The sequence below is a fragment of the Vulpes vulpes genome, chromosome X (genome assembly GCF_048418805.1).
Source record: "Vulpes vulpes isolate BD-2025 chromosome X, VulVul3, whole genome shotgun sequence".
In the NCBI taxonomy this organism is placed as follows: Eukaryota; Metazoa; Chordata; class Mammalia; order Carnivora; family Canidae; genus Vulpes; species Vulpes vulpes.
In genome coordinates this window covers 28880191-28905481 of record NC_132796.1, presented here as the reverse complement: position 1 = coordinate 28905481, position 25291 = coordinate 28880191, and positions in this window count along the sequence as shown.

Genomic DNA, 25291 nt, shown 5'->3' with positions numbered 1-25291 from the left:
CACCTGGGTGGCTCAGTCAGTTAAAAGTCTGTCTTTGGCTCACGTCATGATCTTAGGATCCTGGGATGGCGCTCCACATTGGACTCCCTGACCAGGGAGGAGTCTACTTCTCCCTCTTCCTCTGCCCCTCACACTGCTTGCTCTCTCTCCCTCTCTTTCTCTCTCAAACAGATAAATAAAATCATTTTTAAAAAGTTAAAAATAAGGCAGCCTGGGTGGCTCAGCGGTTTAGCGCCACCTTCAGCCCAGGGCCTGATCCTGGATATCCGGGATCGAGTCCCACATCGGGCTCCCTGCATAGAGCCTGCTTCTCCCTCTTCCTGTGTCTCTGGCTCTCTCTCTCTCTCTCTCTCTCTCTCTCTCTCATGAATAAATAAATAAAATCTTTAAAAAAAAGTTAAAAATAGAACTACCTTATAATCTAGCAATCACATTACTGGGTATTTACCCAAAGAATTCCAGAACACTAACTCAAAGATATACATGCATCTATGTTTATAGCAGCATTGTTTACAATAGGCAAGATATGAAAGCAGACCAAGTGGCCATCATTGATTGATGAATGGGTAAAGAAGAGGTAGTATATAGATACATGAAATATCAGACATAAAAAAAGAATGAAACCTTTGCAACAATACAGATGTAGCTAGAGATTATAATGGGAAGCAAAATTAGTCAATCAGAGAAAGATGAATACCATATGATTTCACTCATATGTGGAATTTAAGAAACAAAAACAAAGATTCAAAGGGGAAAAAATAAAAGAGAGAGAGAAAGACAAACCAAAAAACAGTCTCTTAATTACAGAGAACAATCTGATGGTTTCAAGAGAGGAAGTGGGTGGGGAAATGGGTTAAATAGGTCACAGTTATTATTGCAAAATTGATAATGCACTGAGTTAATTAACAAATATACTGATACACACAAACACAAATTAATTGAGGAATAAGTAAGTAAATAAATAAAATGGTGGAAGTGGATGGTCTTCATAACTAAATATAGCTCTTTAATTCTAAATATAGGAAAAATATAAAGTTAGAAAAGCATTAATGAATGCTGAAACTTGAAGGTAAAATAATAATGAGTAAGAGGATATTATGTAGTCTGAAAGTAGATCCATGTTATTTCTTATTAACTTTAAGAAGGAAAATAGTACCTTTATAGTATTAAACCTCATCAGACATCACTTTAACCAAATGTTTAAAGCTACTGTTACTGATTTAGGGATAAACCATCCTCATGTGTTAAGTGATGCACTGAAAAGGACAAAACATATCTGTGGTATTACTGCAGACAGTGCACAACCTCAACTAATCATGAGGAAACATTTGACAAAGCCTGAGTATATTCTCCAAATACCCTCTTCAAAATGTCAAGGTCAAGAAACACAAAGAAATATTGAAGACATGTTCCACATTAAAGCAAAGTAAAGAGGTATGGCAATAAATGCAATATGTGATCCTGAATCGAACTTGGACTGAGAAAAATAAATAGTTCTGGAGGACAATATTGGGGAACTTCACAAACTTTGAATATGGGCTCTGGGCTAGATAATACTAGTAGTGTGCCAGTAAGTGGGAACTCTAGAATAGAAGCCCTAAATTTTAGTGTTCATCCATTTCCATGGACTGAATACTCTCACCATGACTGATTTCAACCTACCGACAGTTTCACAAAAAGTGTGTACAAAATTCCTAATGTGTTTCAATCATCCAGCTTCATCAAACCATTAGGATAGTATTCTATCAATTTTATTTTTTAATTTCATTGCAGTTACAGTATAGTTAACTTACAGTGTTACATTAGTTTCAAGTGTACAATATAGTGATTCCACAATTCTAGACATCACTCAGTGCTCATCGTGATATATTGTACTTTTAATCTCCTTCACGTACCTAACCATACTATCAGTGTAAAAGAAAGCCTTTTTTTCCTTAGGAAAACCTATTACTTATAAATAAAGGGACATGTTTCAAAATTACGTTCAAGTGATGCAGAAAAAATAAGTTGTCTTTATGTGTACTTTTACAGAGATAACAAGAAAGCAAATGAAGAAAATGTAAATGCTTTATGAATTTGGTTATAGAATATTAGGAGTTCCTTTATTACTCCTATAATTATTGTAGGTTTAAATATACTATTGTATATTATATATAAATTAAATAAATCATATATTATGTAATTGATAACTAAATATATATTTCAAATACTTGATAGAATAGAAATTGTTGATGGAGTGCTACTTTAGGAAATGTGGTCAAGAAAGGAATTTCTGATATAATGGCATTTTAGTCAAAGTGTGAATGATGAGAAAGCCAGTCATATCAAAATCTATGTTATGTGTAAATTAGATCTCAATGAATCTGGGGAAATAAATTTTTTTAAAAAAAGAAGAAAGCTAGTACAAGATTTTAGGCCAAAAAAAGTAAGTGATAAAAAGGCATTGGGACTGAACAAAATAAGGAAGAATGGAAGAAGCAAGGATTTGTGAGTTCAGAAGGCAATCTCTCTGTATGGTAGCTCAGGTAAAAATTAATGCAAAAGATATAGATTTTATATGTTTTAATGAATTTTAAATTATTTTCAATTTTATATATAGATACATATATATATCTTATATATATAGATACATATATATATTCCCACAATTAAAACTTTACCCTAAATCTTCTGATATATAGTCTTGTGAGCTTTTCAGTAGTTTTATAATTGAATTTTTCTTTGTTTAATTCATTAATACTTCTGGAGTTTATTTTTGTGTAGAGTAGGAAGTAAATCCCTATATATCTTATATATATAGATATATATATGTTCATCTATATATCTATATCTATCTATAGGGAGAGTAAAGACATTAACAACATGGATATAGGATAAGTATGTTTATCCTATATCACCTATTTCAGTACAATGCTAAAAAAATACACTTAGTAGAGAGTTATTGGGCCATTGCTTGGTATTTATTATTTTACTTTAAATCAAGTGACCTGTTCATGAAAGTGTTACATCTCTCAGAATATAGATCAAATAGTTGAAATTTCAGTTTAGCTACTACTCTTTTTCATTCTTTCTTTCTTCTAGTTAGTAAAAGCAATCGATGTCTTCTGAGGTGAACATGACATGTGAGTAAACTTAATTGCATTACTACGTCATCTGATACTAGTTTGTAGCTGAAGAGTCATTGAGTCAGAATAACAATGGTATTATGTACCATCATGAGAAGTTTGCTCTTGATTTATAGTGATGGGGAAAGAGAATACACTTTGAAACATCATCTTTTTGGATTGCATAGCATAAACCCTTTGCTTGAACTTTACTGTGCTACTTTTAATTATTTGGTAAAAAAAAATTAAAGTATGCAATTAATGGTAGGTGTTTCTTATCTTTTAAATATTCATTACAATCGCTTCATCAAGAAAGATTAAGTACTTGAACTAATAAGAAATATAGTCTAATATTTCTAATGAGTTTGCCTTAAGAATTAATAGGCCAATAAGCATGAGATCTCATTTCAAGGTCACAGTCTTGGTGAAATGGACCAGTAGAGAAGAGGTTTCTGCTAGTCATGAAAGAAGCAGTATAGGAAAAGAAAATCTGTAATAAGATTGGACACTGGTCTCTGACTACAGCAGCAGAAGTGGGCATCTCATTTTTCCCATATTTTGAAACATGACTGCTCTCCAGATTGTCTTTCTAAATTTAGTTCTTAAATAAGAATTCAGTTATAGTTAAGCTATGCTCTAAGGGAATTTAAAAATGCTGCAAACAACTGTAATTATTCTATTCTATAGGCTTTGCAAAGGATTCCTTGAGACTAATTTGAAATATTCAGAGGATTGGGCAATTTTTGACACTAAATTTTTCTTCAGTCACTGAACCCTAAAAAAATCTCTTTCTTTTGAGCATTATATTAAGTTGATATCTCTATTGGAGTGAGGTGGTGGGAAAATTTTACCCCTTAATCTATGAGTATATCCACTGATGATTTGGAGCATATGTTGTAATACTTTTTCATATGTAAACTCATGGGCAGAGGCCATGTACTTGATTTTATTTGTAGGTTTTATCTCTCCTTCTATCAATATATCACTACATAATAAAGATACTGATTTTCAGTTCACAGTTATAATTATGCAAATCATGATGTGTTAAAATCCTAGGTAAGTTAATATATTTTCCCACAATTAAAACTTTACCCTAAATCTTCTGATATCTAGTATTGTGTGCTTTTCAGTAGTTTTAAAAATGAATTTTTCTTTGTTTAATTCATTAATACTTCTGGAGTTTATTTTTGTGTAGAGTAGGAAGTAAATCCCTATTATTCCCTAACATGTACAGTCATTTCTACCATCATCGTTTGAAGTATTCAAAAGTCTTCCAATGATTTTGTGTGACTTGTGTCATATTTTGAGTTTCCATACTGTTATTGGATCTGCTTCCAGGCTCTATATTCTGTTCTTTTGATTGGGTATTACCCAGTGCTAATGGCACATGGTTTTAGTTACTATAACTTTATAATAATTCTTACTTAGAATAGTCTCATTTCATATTCTTCTTCAACAAATTGACTGTGGCTACTCTTGGACATTTATGCAGTTTAGAATCCATTAGTCAAGTTCCATAAACTTCTTGTGAGATTTTTTTTAAATGAAATTACATTAAATGTAGAGGTTAACTTAGAAAAAGTTGACCTTTTTATGTTGGTGTCACAATAAACATGACATGACATTTTCATCAAATAAGCACCTTTATTTTATAAGCAACCTGTCCACAATATATAACATGCTGATCTCTTGTTTCTACTTCAGTAATGGTAATGGTGGTATAGAAGTCAATTAACAAATATATATGAATTATTTCAATGGCTTTTTTTAAAGTAGACACAACTGTTACAATTTGGCTTACTTAAAGAATATATAGCTTCCTTTCTCAAAGAGAATAAAATGCTCCACTGTTATTAGAAGTCAGTTCCCCAGTCCTTCTGATACTTACTGATAATTATTATTATAACAAGACAAAATTCTATCTGAATATCTATTTGATCTTTCCCAAATTAAAATATTTTATTTGGAATGAGATATTTAACTTCAAAATAGCACCCAGATTTTATACACAGATGTGTGGATACATATATATATATATATATATATATATATATATTACACTTGCCATTAAACATTTGAGAACACTTATTATTTAGGAAAACAAATAATTGGAAAAAAATCACATCTCATATACTTTCAGAGAGAGTCCTTTGACATTAACGTGATTTTCTCTTATGATATGCACCATCTTATCTAGAGATTTATCACAGATTGTATCATAATATCACCAACCTGAGAATCCTGTAGATAATTCCATTTCCAAATACTGCACAATAAAGCAAATAATCCTTCAATTATATTGTGCTATTTCCTAAAAGAGACACTCATAATTGTTTTTGAATTATTGTTTTCTTAGATGTTTTTGATGTTTAGATTACTAAGTTATCCTTGTCTTCTTAAATCAATAAAATAGGATATGAGGCATTATTCCAATTATACAAATGAAAAATCAGGAGCTTAAAGATTAAATAACCCAAAGCAAAACAGCTAATAAATAAGTGGGAGAGGCTAGACAACTCAGTTATATCTGATACTAATGTCAACATTATTAAATACTTTTGTATACCATTCTAAAAATAATGAGGGAAAAATCATCCTATTACATCTGTAGTTAAATGCTGATTATTCACTTACTGATTTGAGTGACTATTTGAAGCTTAGATTGACATTTTAGTTCTTGTATGAGCACATGTTCACTGACACTGAAAGACCTTGACAAAACTTGAGGCTCTTAGAGCCATACATCACTATCCATGCATTTCTTAAACCAATGTTCACATGTGTGGAAGAGGGAAATGGCCCCAGAAGACAAGTAAAAACTTATAAAACCAGAAATATTTAAAACTAATGGCCTCAATGTGAGTTATATACTTGAGCGTCTTTGAGTTAAGTATGCTTCAGAGCATTTCAATTATTATGTTTTTCTATAGAGAAGGAAGACTTGAAAAATGTATTTCATTAGTTATGGAACATACTGTGAATAGGTAGACTTAAAGGTCAAAGTTCTCACACAAGAAGAATCCATCAATTTAATTCCAGAGTGAAGTAAGGATGCATAATTTCAATCATTCCTGAAAAACTATAAGTAATTACCAAAACTAATTATATCGGTCTGGCCTGAGGTTAATGGCTGGCAAAGAGTGACACTTGGCTCTCTACAAAAGATAAACAATTTTAAATGTTTGCTTGAACTCATTGTGAATAGATTTTATGAAAATCAAATTTAAGTTAATATGCACAAAGTTGAGCAAGCACTTCGATGGATAATACATGAAATTTTAGGATCAGAGTATCAGATGTGTTATGGATTAGTAGGAAGCAAAATCACACTCACATAGAGTAAAAGATTAACTTTCCAATTTAATTTTCTCAAAGCACAAATTCTTATCAGATGTAAAGTGGCAGCTTAGGGTAGAAGCAGATGCAGCAATTTTCAGCATAATTTATCTCGGTCCCAGGGTCTCTAACAAGAGGAACACAGAGGCTGGTGACATGGATTGTGTAGGTGAGATCAATTCTTGCTATCAAACTGCCCCCTTTGACTCAAGTCTTGAATCACCAAATAGACATAACCTACACAAGTAACTCAAATACTTTTGATTTTTTTTATTAACCTTGATTCTTCTTTTTAAGATTTTATTTATTTATTCATGAAAGACACACAGAGAGACAGAGATGTAGGCAGAGACACAGGCAGAGGGAGAAGCAGGCTCCTTGCAGGGAGCCCGATGTGGGACTCCATCCCAGGACTCCGGGATCATGCCCTGAGCAGAAGGCAGATGCTCCAACCACTGAGCCACCAGGCGTCTCTTAACCTTGATTCTTGAATCAAATTCAGTATTAGAAAAGGAACATATTTTCCTAAAGGAAAAAAAAAAAGTAGACTTTTCTTGAGCAGTATTCCTAACCCCAGCTTTCTGGTGTTGAAAAGAATCCTATTCTCCACCCCCTGGCTGATTTAATGGTCCTTTATCTGGAGATTGAAAGACAATTGGATGACACATGGAGCTGTTAGCTAGACAAAACAGAAAAATTAAATGTTGTTTGTATTTCAAAAAGGCCTGGGTACCTGCTGATATTTTTAATTTATATCTGTTTACTTAGAATTTTTGCTATGCTTTAAAGTGAATGCTCCATAGTCTAGTAGTTTGAGTGCTAGTTCTCTCTTATCTGCCAACTTTGATGGACCACAGGATTTCTGTGATGAAAAGTTAAAGAAATACAGGTACAGTGGGGGAAGACTGGCTGATTTTAACTATATGAATACCTTAAAGAAAGATCATTAAAAATTCCAAATTTTAAAGTGCCAGCCTGTGGTACCATTATCATTAGTCCCCAAATGTTCTTAATTCAAAGGCTTCAGATTAGGGATGCCCAGGTGGCTCTGACTCTTGGTTTGGGGTCAGGTCATGATCTCAGTGTCATAATATTGAGCTCTATATCTGGCTCTGTGCTCTAGGTAGTTGGCTAAGGATTCTCCCCCTCTCCCTCTGCCCTTGCCCCCTCCAAGCCCACACACTCACATTCTCTCTCTCTCTCAAAAAAAAAAAAAAATAGAGAAAGAAAAAGAAGAACTTAAATTAATCAAAATCTTAGAAACAGAAGGTAGAATAGTTTTTGTTTGCAGCAGGGGGCAGGGAGAAAGGTAGCTGTTTCTCAATGGATATAGAGTTTCAGTTTGCAAGATGAAGAAATTTTAGAGATTTCTTGTACAACATTGTGCATATAGTTAACAGTACTGTACTGTACATTTAAAATGGTTAACATGGTAAATATTTATGTTTCTTACCACAGCAAAAAAAAAAGTACCCTTTAGTTATCACTCTTCTACTGACCCACCCCCACCCCAACCAGTAGTCTATTTTTTTGTGTCTATACTTTTGTCTATCCTGGACATTTCATATAAAAGGAATAATATGATATCTGGTCTATTGTAACTGGCTTCTCCCAATTAACATAATAATTTGAAAGTTCATCTATGGAGTAGCATGTTTCAGTACTTCATTCTTTTTAATGGTTGAGTAATGATTAATTGTATGCATATATTAAATTTTGTTTATCTATTCTTCAGTTTATTGATATTTGTACCTCCAGTACAATGTTGAATGGAAATGGCAACAGTAAGCATTACTTTCTTTTTCCTCTTCTTTTTTTTTTTTAAAGATTTTATTTATTCATGATAGTCACACAGAGAGAGAGAGAGAGAGAGGCAGAGACATAGGCAGAGGGAGAAGCAGGCTCCATGCAGGGAGCCTGACATGGGATTCCATCCCGGGTCTCCAGGATCGCACCCTGGGCCAAAGGCAGGCGCTAAACCGCTGTCCCACCCAGGGATCCCTCTTTTTCCTCTTCTTAATGGGAAAGCTTTCAGTGTTGTTTCATAGGTGCCCTTTAAAATGTTGAGGGAGTTTCCTTCTATTCCTAATTTGTTGAATGTTTTCTTTTGTTTGTTTGTTTTAATCATAAAAGGGTTTTGGAATTTGTCAAATGATTTTACTGTGGCAATTAAGATAATCATGGGGTGCCTGCTTGGCTCAGTCAGAAAAGCATGCAACTCTGTATTTCAGGATCATGAGTTTAAAACCCACATTGGGTGTAGAGACTACTTAAATAAATAAACAAGATAATCATGTGGAAAAAAAGAGAATCATGTGGGTTTGGGGGTGTTTTGTTTTCTTAAAGATTTTATTTATTTATTTGAGACAGAGAGAGAGAGAGAGTGAGAGCAGAAGCATGAGGAGGGGCAGAGGGAGATAGAGAAGCCAACTCCCTTCTGAATAGGGAGCCTGACACAGGGCTCCATCCAGGGACCCTGAGATCATGACCTGAGCTGAAGGCAGTCTCTTAACTGACTGAACCACCCAGGTGCTCCTGTTTTTTTGTTTTGTTTTGTTTCGTTTTGTTTGTTTTTAATTCTACTGTTCCAATAGACATGGCCAACAAGCACATGAGAAAAGGCTCCGCATCACTTGCCATCAAGGAAATACAAATCAAAACCACAATGAGATACCACCTCACACCAGGGAGAATGGGGAAAATTAACAAGGCAGGAAACCACAAATGTTGGAGAGGATGTGGAGAAAGGGGAACCCTCCTGCACTGTTGGTAGGAATGTGAACTGGTGCAGCCACTCTGGAAAACTGTGTGGAGGTTCCTCAGAGAGTTAAAAATAGACCTGCCCTACACCCAGCAATTGCACTGCTGGGGATTTACCCCAAAGATACAGATGCAGTGAAACACCGGAACACCTGCACCCCAATGTTTCTAGCAGCAATGTCCACAATAGCCAAACTGCGGAGGAGCTCTGGTGTCCATCGACAGATGAATGGATAAAGAAGCTGTGGTCTATGTATACAATGGAATATTACTCAGCCATTAGAAAGGACAAATACCCACCATTTGCTTCGATGTGGATGGAACTGGAGGGTATTATGCTTAGTGAAGTAAGTCAATCGGAGAAGGACAAACATTATATGGTCTCATTCATTTGGGGAATATAAAAAATAGTGAAAGGGAATAAAGGGGAAAGGAGAGAAAATGAGTGGGAAATGTCAGAGAGGGTGACAAAGCATGAGAGACTCCTAACTCTGGGAAACAAATAAGGGGTAATGGAAGGGGAGGTGGGCAGGGGGTGGGGTGACTGGGTGACAGACGCTGAGGGGGGCACTTGACGGGATGAGCACTAGGTGATATGCTATATGTTGACAAATTGAACTCCAATAAAAAAATAAAATAAAATATATTCTACTGTTACAGTGTAACAGTAGAATTAAAGTAAACTTCAATTATTTTAACCAGCTGAGCCACCCGGGTACCCTGTTGTTTTTTGTTTTTTTCTTTTAACTCTATTGTTAAAGTGTATTACTTCAATTAGTTTTTTAAACTTCAGTTGATTTTTGTATGTTGAGTCATCATTGCATTCTAGGATAAGTCCTCTTGGTCATAGCATATAATTCTCCCTATATGTTTCTATATTTGGTTTGCTAGTATTTTGTTGAAGATATTTCCCTCTGAAATTATAAGAAATGTTGGTCTATAATTTTATTTTCTGGTGAAAATTTGTCTTACTGTGGAGTCAGGGTTATACTGGCATCATGGGAAAAGTTGGGAACTGTTGTCTTATTTTTTGAAAGAGTTTGTGAGGAATTGATCTTAATTCTTCTTTAAATGTTAGAATTCAGCAAATACATCAGGGCTTGGGCTTTTCTTTTTTGTAATTTTTTTTTTACTAATAAAATGTCTTAACTAGTTATAGGCTGCTAAGATTGTGTATCTGTTCATCAGTAAGTCTTGATAGTTTGCATCTTGTTTTATTTCAATGTTTTATTTAAATTCTACTTAGTTAATATATATGGCAAAATTGGTTTCTGGTGAAGAATTTAGTGATTCATCACTTATATCTAACACTCAGTGCTCATCACAAGTGCCTTCCTTAATCCCCATCTTCCACCTAGCCCATCCCCCACCCACTTCCCTCCATCAACTCTTAATTTATTATCTATAGTTAGGAGTCTTGTATGGTTTACCTCTTTATCTTTTTTCTTCCTTCCCCTATGATCATCTGTTTTGTTCCTTAAATTTCACATATAAGTGAAACCATATGGTATTTGTCTTTTTCTGACTTATTTCACTTAGCATAATACACTGTAGCTTTATCCATGTCACAGCAAATGGCAAGATTTTGTTTTTTATGGCTGAGTAATATTCATTATATACCTAGACCACATCTTCTTTATCCATTCTCATCAGTCAATGGACATTTGGGCTCTTTTCATAATTTGGCTATTGTTTATAATGCTTCTAAAAACACGAGGGTGCATATGCCCCTTCAAATCAGTATTTTTGTGTCCTTTGGGTATATACCTAGTAGTGAAACTGCTGGGTCATAAGGTAGTTCTATTTTTAACTTTTTGAGGAACCTCCATACTTTTTTCCACAGTGGCTGCACCAGATTGCATTCCCACTGACAGTGCAAGAGGACTCCCCTATCACCATATCCTCAACAACACCTGTTGTGTCCTGTGTTGTTAATTTTAGCCATCCTGACCAGCGTGAGGTGGTCATCGGGGTTTTGATTTGTATTTCCCTGATGAGTGATGTTGAGCATCTTATCATGTGTCTGTTAGCCATCTGGATGTCTTCTTTGGAAAAATGTCTGTTCATGCCTTCTATCCATTTTCCAACCGAATTATTTACTTTTTGGGTGATGAGTTTGATAAGATCTTGATATATTTTCAATACTAACCCTTTATCAGCTGTGTCTTTTAGTTATTTTTATTGTTTCCTTCACTGTGGGTAAGCTTTTTCTTTTGATTAGATCCCAATAGTTCATTTTTGCTTTTGTTTCCCTTGCCTATAGTGACATGTTTAGTAAGAATTTGCTAGAGCCAAGGTCAGAGAGGTGGCTGCCTATGTTTTCTTCTAGGATTTTGAGGTTTCCTGTCTTACATTTAGAACTTTTATCCATTTTGAATTTATTCTTGTAAATAGTGTTAAAAAGTGGTCCAGTTTCATTTTTCTGCATGTGGCTCTCCAGTTTTCCAAACACCATTTGTTGAAGAGACCGTCTTTTTTCCATTGGATAGTCTTTCCTTGTTTTGTCAAAGATTAATTGACCATAGTTGTGAGTCCATTTCTGAGTCTTCTACTATGTCCCATTCATCTACTTCTCTGTTTTGTGCCAGTACCGTACTATCTTGATGACTACAGCTTTGTAATATTGCTTGAAGGTAGTTTGCATCTTTCTATGCATTTGTCCACTTAAGTTATAATTTTTTGGAATAAAATTATCCCTAGTATTCCTTTCCAGTCATTTATTTTTCCTATTATGTGATTACTAATGCCCCATTTCATATTTGATTCTAGAAATTTTACTTTTATTCTTTTTCTTCTCAGTCTAGCAAGATTTCATAATTTTGTTGATGATTCCAAAAAAGTAGATTCCAATTTCATTGATTTTTCTCAATGTGAAATTTAAGAAACAAAACAAACAAACATAGGGAAAAAAGAGAGAGAGGCAAACCAAGAAACCAAGAACACACTGATGGTTACTAGAGGGGAGGAAGGTGACAGATGGGTTAAATAGGCAATGGGGAGTAAGGAGGGCACTTGTGATGAGCGCAGGGTGATGTAGAAAGTGTTGAATCACTATTCTGTACACCTGAAATTAATATTACACTGTATCTTAACTAACTGGAATTTAAATAAAAACTTAAAAAATGTATTATATCCTTCCTTCTGATTACCCTATATTTAGTTTGTTCTTTATTTTCTATTGTCTTAAGGCAAAAGGCTAAGGTTATTAACTTGAGATACCTCTTTCTTTTTAATAGAGGCATTTATAGCTATAAATTTCCCTCTCAGCATTACTTTAGCAACATCACATAAATTTTGGTATGTTGTGGATTTATTTTCATTCATCTAAAAGCATTTTCTAATACCTCTTTTGATATTTATTAATTATTTGTTTGTTTGTTTGTTTGTTTAAAGTAGGCTTTACACCCAATGTGGGTCATGAACTTGCAACCCTGTGATCAAGAATTGTATGTGGGGATCCCTGGGTGGCTCTGCAGTTTAGCGCCTGCCTTCGGCCCAGGGCATGGTCCTGGAGTCCTGGGATTGAGTCCCACGTCGGGCTCCCTGCATAGAGCCTGATTTTCCCTCTGCCTTTGTCTCTGCCTCTCTCTTTCTCTGTGTCTCTCATGAAAAAATAAATAAAATCTTAAAAAAAAGAATTGTATGTTCTACCAACTGAGCCAGCTAGCACTCCTCATTTGATTCTTTTTTAACCCATTTTTTATGAGTATGATTTTCAGTGTCCACATATTTTTGAGTTTCTCAAATCTGTTATTAATTTCTCTTTTCCTTACATTGTGGTTATAGAACATCCTTGGTATAATTTCAATCCTTTTACATTTATTAAGCTTTATTTTGTGTTTTAGGACATCATCTATCTTGGAGAATGTTTCTTCATACTTGAGAAGAATATATATTCTGTTCTTGTTGGGTGGAATATTCTGGAGTTATTTTTTACGTGTAGTTGGATTACAATGTTGTCCAAGTCATTAATGTTCTTGTATATCTTCTACATAGTTGTTATCATATATTACTGAATGGGTGTGTTGAACTTTCAATTATTGCTGAATTGTCCATTCTTTCATTTTGCCAGTTTTTTCCTCATCTATTTGGTAGTGGGTTAGATGCACATATGATTGTTGTATCTTCCTGATGGATTAATCCTTTTATCATTATAAAATTAATCACTTTACCTCAAGTAACATTCTATGTATATTTTGCTTGATATGTATATTTTGTTTGATATATTTATTGCTACTATGTTTCTATTGTCATTGCTATTTGCATGGTATAAACTGGTTCCACAATCCAAAATGGCCTACCTGCCACTATACTACTTTGTTAGTCATAGAATGTGTAAGATGAGATTATTTGTTCTTTGGAGAAGAAGCCTCAACATGCCCTAGACCAATGGACGCTTTCAAACTTTACTGATATCCCAGGATCTTGAATCCCCATGGATCTTACCTTCTACCCTGTGGAGGGTACATGCCTTATAAGCACCTTTAAAGTATTTTCCACTTCTTGATAATCTGGTCCAATTAACATATCATTGATATGGTGAACTAATATGATATTCTGCAGTTTGTCCAGATGATCCGCTTCTACTCCATTTTATAAAAGAAGGTACAGGAGCTTCTATTCCGAGTAAGTGTGGACTCTTTCTGACAGGGATGGAAGAGAATCCAGTATTGAGATTAATCGCCACATGTACCGAGACCATATTAACCTGCTTTAGCAAGAACAACATACTTGTATAAGCAGCTGTAATGGGGGCTAATACTTGGTTGTATTTGTTGTTTCACTAACACATTATCCAGAATTTGTCTAGATGTTGAGCATCCAGACTGGTGAATTAATGGAAATATGATGGGAACCACAACCACTGCAACCTTTAGGTATATATAATTGACACAGATCATTTGCATTCCCCCTGGATGTTTATATATATATATGCAGAGATACAAGCATACATCTATATCTATTTTACTACCTTAGAGAGCTGGATTTGAGCAGGGGGTAGTGGAGGATGTTTCCAAGTTACCTCACCTCACACCTCACTTAGGTCTTACTGCTCAGAAATCCCATATTAGAAAACTAATATGGGATTTATGCCAATCCCCAAGTATATCCACTTAAATTATAAATTTTGGGGATAGGGAAATAACAAACATGTAGGTACTTGAACACAGTGAACTTTCTAAGCCTTACTGGGACAGAATTCTAGGTATTTCCTGGTCTCTATATACTCCTGTTCCAACAGGTGTGGCATAATGATGTATCAGGTCTCCAAAGTATCAATAAAAACTCAGACTAAATGTCTAAGAGTACATTAATCATTTGAATGTTTCTCTTTTACCAGGGCGCAATTACCTAAGTAGGTCAATATAGGTCTTTGGGGGAATGAATTAGGAACATATTCCCCTGTTCTAGAATCCTTTCTCATGAGGAACCAGATTCTCCTTCAATCAGTGGGTTTGTGGTCCAAAATCTGGTGCTGATTCAGGAAGTAGGCAAAGGATTATGACATTTATTGGGGTGCCTGTTTTGCCTTTTGATTATCCATCTTTTATTTATTCTAGTTTTATAAATTGATTAATGCCCTTATTGGTTGCTCATTTTTTTCTTGTTTATAAGAATGTTATATTTCAGTAACTATCTCTATAAATCTCTGTAGGTGAAGGCACCATTGTTGTCACTCTGACTTCACTATTAAAATAACTATGCCAACTTTGCCTCCAATGTTTAAACACAGTCTTATGGTCTCTTATTTTGAAAACTATCATTCTCACTGTTATCAGATAGCTCATTTCAGTAAAAGAATCTTCTGGAATCAGCCTAAGATGATTGAAGATTACCACCACTGAACTGATACAACGAGACAATTGCCCCTCTGACTAGAGCATTCCTTGATGCTCTGATAAACCCAGAAAATTATCTGGGCTTCCCATGTGACAAAATTATCTGGTGATTTTCCATCCTTATATAACATACCTCTCTAGCATGTCCTTTTTCTCATAGACTTTTGTTAGCTTCTTCCACTCTTTGTCACGGCATTTCTAACATTTCTGCTTCGCTTGGCATGACCCAACAGAACTTCTCCAAATTAATGCGTCATGTTAGCAGTAAGTCAGTACCTCTTCCAGGGTCTTTTCTTGTGTGTTAAGTTTTGTACTCTGGGAAATAGACTCTCTTAACTCAAGTTTGTGTCCAGCCCTCCTATCCCCTTCATCCAGCACATTCAAAATCCAGTTCGAAAAATACTTTTCTGACTTTTGTTGGTATATAGTGGCTAGACCATGCAGCCATGCAGCTCCTTTGGAATATGATCTTTTTCTCAGGAAGCCCAACATTTCTCTGGCCAAGTGATAATGGAACTTAACTCCAGTTTTTGATCTAATGATGAGGATGAGTGGTAGAAATATATTCTGAAGGGGATACGGTTTGCTTATAAGGCAGAGGCCTCTGTATCATCTTCAGAAAAAGGGTAAGTGATGGATTTCAATAGGAAGGAGTAGGCTTCTTCAGAACACCCAGTGGATTCAAGGGACTAGGGAGATTCAAGATTTTCAAGTGCATCAGTTTAGATGTCTCCCATATCATACTCATGGTCCAACTTTTCCCAATAAGGGAACCCACTCTTCCATAGCAGATCTCCTCGAGTTGAGAAGTCAAATGAATCTTAACCTCTGCTACTCTTGGCCTGGAATTGGTCCTCAACTTATTCTTTCCTCTTCTAGCAGGGAATTAAATGCATTATAGTGCTGCTAGGGATTCCCTAGGTGGCGCAGTGGTTTAGCGCCTGCCTTTGACCCAGGGCACGATCCTGGAGACCCAGGATCGAATCCCACGTCGGGCTCCTGGTGCATGGAGCCTGCTTCTCCCTCTGCCTATGTCTCTGCTTCTCTCTCTCTCTCTCTCTCTCTCTCTGTGTGTGTGACTATCATAAATAAATAAAAATTAATAAAAAAAATTCTATAGTGCTGCTAATGAGGCTTTTTAAATTATCACACTTATCCATCCGTTCTGATTAATTACTCTCAGCCTTTCATTGTGTCTCTTCCAAGCATTTATTGCCTCTGGAAATAGCCATCTAATTCCATTATTCTTATACTATTAACTCTTCTTTTCTTATCTTATGCCTGATCCCTTACCCCAGCTAGTGTGTGCCCTTTCATGGAACAGCATTCCAGGTCACCGTGGCAGAAAGCTTTAACCTTTGGAATGATACCGGGTGCCAGGTGTTATCAGGGCTCCATCTTCTACCAGTGAGGGAGAGCTCCTTGTTAGTTGAGCCACAGGTGATCAATTTTATAGTATCACCTTAGCATCCGCTTTCTGGCAACATTGCAGGCACCAACTGCTATAGTTCAGATCCCCTTGAAAGGAAACTCTGAGATGGAGATTACCACTCAGGATTTATTCTTAATATCATCATTTGTGGGGATCCCTGGGTGGCGCAGCGGTTTGGCACCTGCCTTTGGCCCAGGGCGCGATCCTGGAGACCCGGGATCGAATCCCACATCGGGCTCCCGGTGCATGGAGCCTGCTTCTCCCTCTGCCTGTGTCTGCCTCTCTCTCTCTCTCTCTCTCTCTCTCTCTCTCTGTGACTATCAAAAATAAAAATTAAAAAAAAAATCATCACTTGTGGAGGGCTGAAGTAAGTAGTATTTAGCAGAGGGACAAAATGGTCTGTGATACAGTCACAGCAAAGGGCTCAGCTAATTCCACAAGGAGCTCTGAGGCTAGGACAGATCCTGCAGAAGAGTCCTAAGGTAGGAAAGGAAACTGGGCTTTTATATTCTTCACTGACCCATAATTGGATGTAGGTGTGACCTCGAAAGACAACACTCTTTAGTTGAGGGCAATAATAAGAAGATGGACTCACCTGCAAGCCATGAGCTACTAATATTCCCCAAACTTGGAGAATGAGTGCTTCAGTACTGACGATGAAGGATCTGGTAGACCTGCCCAGTCTACAATAGTGTTCACTATTCAGGATTGTTATATTTTTCTGGCAAGTTTTTGTTCTTAAAGATGATTGTAGGTATGCCTTCACCAGCTTTTTGGGTTGGCAATATGTTACAATGTCTTTATTCTATCTTTATACCTACAACTTTCCATTCTCTTTGGCTTTTTATCTCTTTTAAAAGACAGACCTTAAAAAATGATCTATGCAATATTCCTTAAAACTAAGAATTTTCTCATCTTCTCATTTCCTGGAGTCTCATTATTCTCTCATAGTGATGCTATGTTAATATTTTATAAATTTTAAGGCTGTTTTATGGATATACTGTCTTTTCTTTGTTATATATGGATATTTGTATTTCTTTATGTTTAAATAGCAACCTTCATCAAGATGTTTGTTCAAAATTACTATGTTTGTGGTATTACCTAGAGATTTTTTTCCTTCTTACTTGAATAATTAAGAATCTGTTTTAGTTTATGTGGTATTTTTGTGTCACATTTTCTGTAGTCTTGTAATTCATAAAAATTTTTTTAATTATGATCTCATGTTTTAATGATGTCATTGAAAATTACATATTTCAAGTTCAAATTCTTCACCCTCCAAATAACTAGAAATCACTGCAGCAGACTCTAAACCTAGTGTGCATGATGGTGTGGTGAGGCCAAAGCATAACCTGGAGACAGTGATCAAGACATAGGTTTATTGGGGAAATGTACATACAGGGAGTCCAGGGGCAGCTGACTGGACAAAGCATCTACTATTGGGATTTACTTGCAGCAAATTTTTATACCATAACAACTATCAGTGGCCCTTACCTGCCTTGCATGACCAGTGTTTCGAGGAGATCAACTTCAACTACCTGAACACCATGTTACAAGGGAGATAGGCCAGTTTGGCCACCCCCAGAGCCCCTAACATTGAACACTGAACAACACATGTTGCTGCACATTCTGCTTGATGGAAATGTAAAGGGAGGAAAGGATCTCAATATTTTCAAGATAGTGATTAACAGAAACATGCAGGGAATGCTTGCACAAAACAGCTCTCCAGTGTCTATCATATACAACCTTATTTCATTTTGAAAGTACTTTATTTTATTTTATTTTTTATTTATTTTTATTAGAGTTCAATTTGCCAACATATACCATATCACCTAGTGCTCATCCCGTCAAGTGCCCCATCACTGCCCATCACCCAGTTACCCCAACACACTGCCTACCTCCCTTTCCACTACCCCTTGTTCCTTTCCCAGAGTTAGGAGTCTCTCATGTTCTGTCACCCTCACTGATATTTTCCCTCATTTTCTCTCCTTTCCCCTTTATTCCTTTTCACTATTTTTTATATTCCCCAAATGAATGAGACCATATAATGTTTGTCCTTCTCTGATTGACTTATTTCACTCAGCATAATACCCTCCAGTTCCATCCACATCAAAGCAAATGGTGGGTATTTGTCGTTTCTATCTTTTTTTTCTAATTTTAATAATAAATTTATTTTTTTATTGGTGTTCAATTTGCCAACATACTGAATAACACCCAGTGCTCATCCCATCAAGTGCCCACCTCAGTGTCCGCCACCCAGTTACCCCCACCCCCAGCCCTCGTCCCCTTCCACCACCCCTACTTCGTTTCCCAGACTTAGGAGTCTTACATGTTCTGTCTCCCTTTCTGATAATTCCCATTTATTTTTTTCTCCTTTCCCCTTTATTCCCTTTCACTAGTATTTATATTCCCCTAATGAATGAGACCATATAATGTTTGTCGTTCTCCGATTGACTTATTTCACTCAGCATAATACCCTCCAGTTCCATCCATGTCGAAGCAAATGGTGGGTATTTGTCCTTTCTAATGGCTGAGTAATATTCCATTGTATACATAGACCACAACTTCTTTATCCATTCATCTATCGATGGACACCGAGGCTCCTTCCACAGTTCGGCTATTGTGGACATTGCTGATATAAACATTGGGGTGCAGGTGTTCCACTCTTTCACTGCATCTGTATCTTTGGGGTAAATCCCCAGCAGTGCAATTGCTGGGTCATTGGACAGTTCTATTTTAAACTCTTTGAGGAACCTCCACACAGTTTTCCAGAGTGGCTGTACCAGTTCACATTCCCACCAACAGTGCAAGAGGGTTCCCCTTTCTCCACATCCTCTCCAACATTTGTTGTTTCCTGCCTTGTTAATTTTCACCATTCTCACTGGTGTGAGGTGGCATCTCATTGTGCTTTTGATTTCTATTTCCCTGATGGCCAGTGATGCAGAGCATTTTCTCATGTGCTTGTTGGCCATGTGTACGTCTTCCTCTGTGAGATTTCTGTTCATGTCTATTGCCCATTTCATGATTGGATTGTTTGTTTCTTTGCTGTTGAGTTTAATAAGTTCTTTATAGATCTTGGAAACTAGCCCTTTTTCTGATAGGTCATTTGCAAATATCTTCTCCCATTCTGTAGGTTGTCTTTTAGTTTTGTTGACAGTTTCTTTTGCTGTGCAAAAGCTTTTTATCTTGATGAAGTCCCAATAGTTCATTTTTTCATTTGTTTCTCTTGCCTTCATAGATGTATCTTGCAAGAAGTTGCTGTGGCCAAGTTCAAAAAGGGTGTTGCCTGTGTTTTCCTCCATGATTTTGATGAATTCTTGGCTCCCATTTAGATCTTTCATCCATTTTGAGTTTATCTTTGTGTATGGTGTAAGAGAATGGCCTAGTTTCATTCTTCTGCATGTGGATGTCTGATTTTCTCGGCACAATTTATTGAAGAGACTGTTTTTTTTTTTTTTCTAGTGGATAGTCTTTCCTGCTTTGTCGAATATTAGTTGACCATAGAGTTGTGGGGCCATTTCTGGGATCTCTATTCTGTTCCATTGATCTATGTGTCTGTTTTTGTACCAGTACCACACTGTCTTGATTGATCACAGCTTTGTGGTACAACCTGAAATCTGCCATTATAATGCCCCCAACTCTGGTTTTCTTTTTTAATATTCCCCTGCCTATTTGGGGCCTTTTCTGATTCCACACAAATCTTAAGATGATTTGTTCCAAGTCTCTTAACAAAGTCCATGGTATTTTGATAGGGATTGCATTAAACGTGTAAATTGCCCTGGGTAGCATTGACATTTTCACAATGTTAATTCTTCCAATCCATGAGCATGGAATATTTTTCCATATTTTGTGTCTTCCTCAATTTCTTTCAGAAGTGTTCTGTAGTTTTTAGGGCATAGATCCTTTACCTTTTTGGATAGGTTTATTCCCAGGTATGTTATGCTTTTGGGTGCAATTGTAAATGGGATTGACTCCTTAATTTCTCTTTCTTCAGTCTCATTGTTAGTGTAGAGAAATGCCACTGATTTCTGGGCATTGATTTTGTATCCTGCCACGCTACCAAATTGCTGTATGAGTTCTAGCAATCTTGGGGTGCAGTCTTTTGGGTTTTCTCTGTACAGTATTATGTCATCTGCAAATACAGAGAGTTCAACTTCTTCTTCGCCAATTTGAAAGGATTTTATTTCTTTTTGTTGCCTAATTGCTGAGGCTAGGACTTCTAGTACTACATTCAATAGCAGGGGTGAGAGTGGACATCCCGTCGTGTTCCTGATCTTAGGGGAAAGGGTCCCAGTGTTTCCCCATTGAGAATGATATTTGCTGTGGGCTTTTCATATGGCTTTTAAGATGCTGAGGAATGTTCCCTCTATCCCTACACTCTCAAGAGTTTTGACCAGGAATGGATGCTATATTTTGTCAAATGCTTTCTCTGCATCTATTGAGAGGATCATATGGTTCTTGTTTTTTCTATGGTTGATAGGCTGTATCACATTGATTTCTTTACAAGTGTTGAACCAGCCTTGCATCCCGGGATTTATCCCACTTGGTCATGGTGAATAATCTTCTTAATGTACTGTTGGATCCTATTGCCTAGTATCTTGTTGAGAATTTTTGCATCTGTGTTCATCACGGATAGTGGTCTGTAATTCTCCTTTTTGGTGGGGTCTTTGTCTGGTTTTGGAATTAAGGTGATGCTGGCCTCGTAGACCGAGATTGGAAGTATTCCATCTCTTTCTATCTTTCCGAACAGCTTTAGTGGAATAGGTATTGTTTCTTCTTTAAACGGTTGATAGAATTCCCCTCGGAAGCCATCTAGCCCTGGACTTTGGTGTCTTGGGAGGTTTTTGATGACTGCTTCAATTTCCTCCCTGGTAATTGGCCTGTTCAGGTTCTCTATTTCTTCCTGTTCCAGTCTTGGTAGTTTGTGGTTTTCCAGAAATGCGTCCATTTCTTCTAGATTGCCTAATTTATTGGCGTATAGCTGTTCATAATCTGTTTTTAAAATCGTTTGTATTTCCCTGGTATTGGTGGTGATCTCTCCTTTTTCATTTGTGATTTTTTAAATTGAGTCTTTTCTCTTTTGTCTTTAATAAGGCTGGCCAATGGTTTATCTATCTTATTAATTCTTTCAAAGAATCAAGTACTGGTTTTGTTGATCTGTTCCACAGTTCTTCAGGTATCTATTTCATTGAATCCTGCTCAAATCTTATTAACTCTATTCTTCTGCCGTGTGTAGGATCTATTTGCTGTTCTTTCTCCAGTTCCTTTAGGTGCAAGGTTAGCTTTTGTATTTGAGTTCTTTCCAGTTTTTTGAGGGATGCTTGTATTGCGACGTATTTCCCTCTCAGGACTGCTTTTGCTGTACCCCAAAGATTTTGAATGGTTGTATCTTCCTTTTCATTATTTCCGTGAATCTTTTTATTTCTTCTCTAATTTCCTGGTTGACCCTTTCATCTTGTAGCAGGATAGTTTTTAACCTCCACGTGTTTGAATTCCTTCCAAAGTTCTTGTGATTTAGTTCTAGTTTCAAAGCATTATGGTCTGAAAATATGCGGGGGACGATCCCAATCTTTTGGTATCGGTTAAGACCTGATTTGTTACCCAGTATGTGTCTATTCTGGAGAAAGTCCCATGTGCACTTGAGAAGAATGTGTATTCCGTTGTGTTTGGATGTAAAGTTCTGCAAATATCTGTGAAATCCATCTGGTCCAGTGTATCATTTAAAGCTCTTGTTTCTTTGGAGATGTTGTGCTTAGAAGATCTGTTATTTATAGAAAGCACCGTGTTGAAATCTCCCAGTAGTAGTGTATTTTTATCTAAATATATCTTAACTTTGGTTATTAATTGATTGATATACTTGGCAGCTCCCACATTCGGGGCATAAATATTCATGATTGCTAGGTCTTCTTGTTGGATAGATCCTTTAAGTGTGATATAGTGTCCCTCTTCATCTCTTACTACAGTCTTTGGGATAAACTTTAATTTATCTGATAATGAGGATTGCTACCCCTGCTTTCTTTTGAGGACCATTTGAATGGTAAATGGTTCCTCAACCTTTCATTGTCAGGCTGTAGTGTCCTTAGGTCTAAAATGTGTCTCTTGTAGACAGCAAATAGATGGGTCTTGCTTTTTTATCCAGTCTGAAACCCTGTGCCTTTTGATGGGATCATTAAGCCCATTCACGTTCAAAGTTATTATTGAAAGGTATGAATTTAGTGTCATCATAATACCTGTTCAGTCCTTGTTTTTGTGGATTGTTTTCTTGGACTTCCTCTTTCTTTTTCAGAGTCCCCCTTAATAGTTCTTACAGAGCTGGTTTGGTGGTCACATATTCTTTCAGTTTCTGCCTATCTTGGAAACTCTTTATCTCTCCTTCTATTCTGAATGAGAGCCTTCCTGGATAGAGTGTTCTTGGCTGCATGTTCTTCTCATTTAGGACCCTGAATATATCCTGCTCACCCTTTCTGGTCTGCCAAGTCTCTGTGGAGAGGTTTGCTCTTACCCCAATACTTCTCCCCATATAGGTTAGGGAATCTCTTGTCTCTTGCTGCTTTAAGGATCTTCTCTTTATCTTTGGAATTTGCAAGTTTCAGTATTAAATGTCGGGGTGTTGAATGGTTTTTATTGATTTGGGGGGGGTTTCTATCCTCTTGATCTGAATGGCTGTTTCCCTCCCCAAGTTAGGGAAGTTCTCAGCTATGATTTGTTCAAATACACTTTCTGTTCCTCTGTCCCTTTTGGCACCCTCTGGAACCCCAATTAAATGCAGATTTTTTTCCTTCTGAGGCTGTCATTTATTTCCCTTAACCTTTCCTCGTGATCTTTTAATTGTTTTCCTCTTTTATCCTCAGCTTCCTTCCTTGCTATCAGCTTGTCTATGTCACTCACTTGTTCTTCTACCTCATAACCCTCATCGTTTGTACCTCCCGTTTGGATTGCATCTCATTTAATTGATTTTTAATTTCAGCCTGATTAGATCTAAATTCTGCAGTCATGAAGTCTCTTGAATCCCACCAGTAGCTCTTTATAATTGTGCTTCTGAATTGGCTTTCTTTCATCGAATTGTAATCCAAATTGTCTAATTCTGTGGAAGCGAGTACTATTTTTGATTCTTTCTTTTGTGGTGAGTTCTTCTTTCTAGTCATTCTGCTCAGTGCAGAGTGGCTAAAAACAAGTTGTAGTGGAAAAAGGAAGGAAAAAAAGGAGAAAAAGGGGGGGAGAACAAAAAAAAAACCAAAATTAAAACAAAGCAAACAAACAAACAAAAAAAAAAAACAAGGAAGTGTATCCTCTGACTCTATATACTGTAAGTCCCTCGACTTCCCCTGGAGCTTTTCAGTGCTGCTTGGTCAAGAACTTGCTCTTCCCCTGTCCTTCCAGCTGGTCTTCTGGGGGAGGGGCCTGCTGTGCTGATTCTCAGGTGTGTGCACCTGTGGGAGCTGCCCCCACCCCCCTGCCAGGTGCAGGGCTCAGTGGGAGCTGTTTATCCTGTGAGGCCCCTGCTCCCTGGCAGCCCTTGCTCATTCCCAGGCACAAGGTGACACCAGGAGGAACAACAACAGTGGTGGCAGCCGGCTCTCCAGCCCTGGATTCAGCTCCCCCAATAACTACCACAGTGTCCCAGTCCGCAGGGGTCTGGATGCTCCGGGGGCGGCAGCGCTGATCTGCATAGCTCAGGGCTGCCTGGCGGCAGGAGTGTTCTCACTGTCCTGTGTCCTCCTGGCCTTTGCCTGTCCCAAGGGGAGCACCGGGTTCTGGGCTGTTTCCCCCAGCGCCGTGGGTCTGAGGCTCGAGCCGCTGGAGTTGTGCTCCTGGGGCCGCAGCTCCTTCCATGCCTGAGCTTCTCCCGAGGCCCTGCCCGGTGTGTGCTCCAGCCCTTTAGGGAGCTCGGCCCGCAGTGTGTGGGGCGCTCTCCCCCGGAGGCACCTCCTCTGTTAGTGACCGCGGGAACGTAGGGGCCCCACTGCCCCTCCTGGGATTGTGCCTGAGTTCCCTGTGATCGCCTTTCCATCCGTGAAAATTGGTAAAGTTCCTGCTCTCTGGGGCTGGGCTTTCCTGACTTGGAGGCTCTCACTGCCCCCCTTAGCCTGGCTCCTTACAGGGGTCCCTCCCCCACTGGATTCCTTTTTATTTAATTTTTTTCCGTCTTCTTACCTCTTTAGAATCACGAACTCTTCTCACTGTAGCATTCCAGTTGTTCCCTCTTTAAATCTCAAGCCAAATTCATAGGTGTTTTGGATGATTTGAAAGTTATCTAGGTAAGTTCGTGGGGACAGGTGACTTGGGGACCCTACTCTTCCACCATCTTGCCCCGCCCCTTGAAAGTACTTTAAGTGAGGAGCCTAATGTTGGGTGTACAATCTATTCTTTCTCACTAAAAATTCTTCATAAAATTTTCATTATCTTGAGTATTTTTAGATTTTAGTACATTTTAGTGAAATTTTTGTTTTTTTGTTTTTTTTTAATTTTTGTTTTTCTTGATAATCTTTATTACTCAATGGATTTTTTCAATCTGATATTAGTTTTTCTTCAAGTATACAAATTTATTTCAGAATTATATTTTATGATATATATCTCCACTCTTTTTTCAAATATCTTTATTTCTCCATATTTTGTTTTTATCCATTATTCCTCTTATTATTCCTATTACTGGATTTTGGAATTTCCACTTCCATATTCCATATGTTTTTTAACTTATATAACTTTTATTCTTGTATATCTTTTTCTTCCATGAGAGTTTTTCAGCTTGGTTTTTGCATTGACAGATGTTTCTTCAGCTGTGTGCATTCTATTATTTATCTTGTGTCATTTATTATATTTTC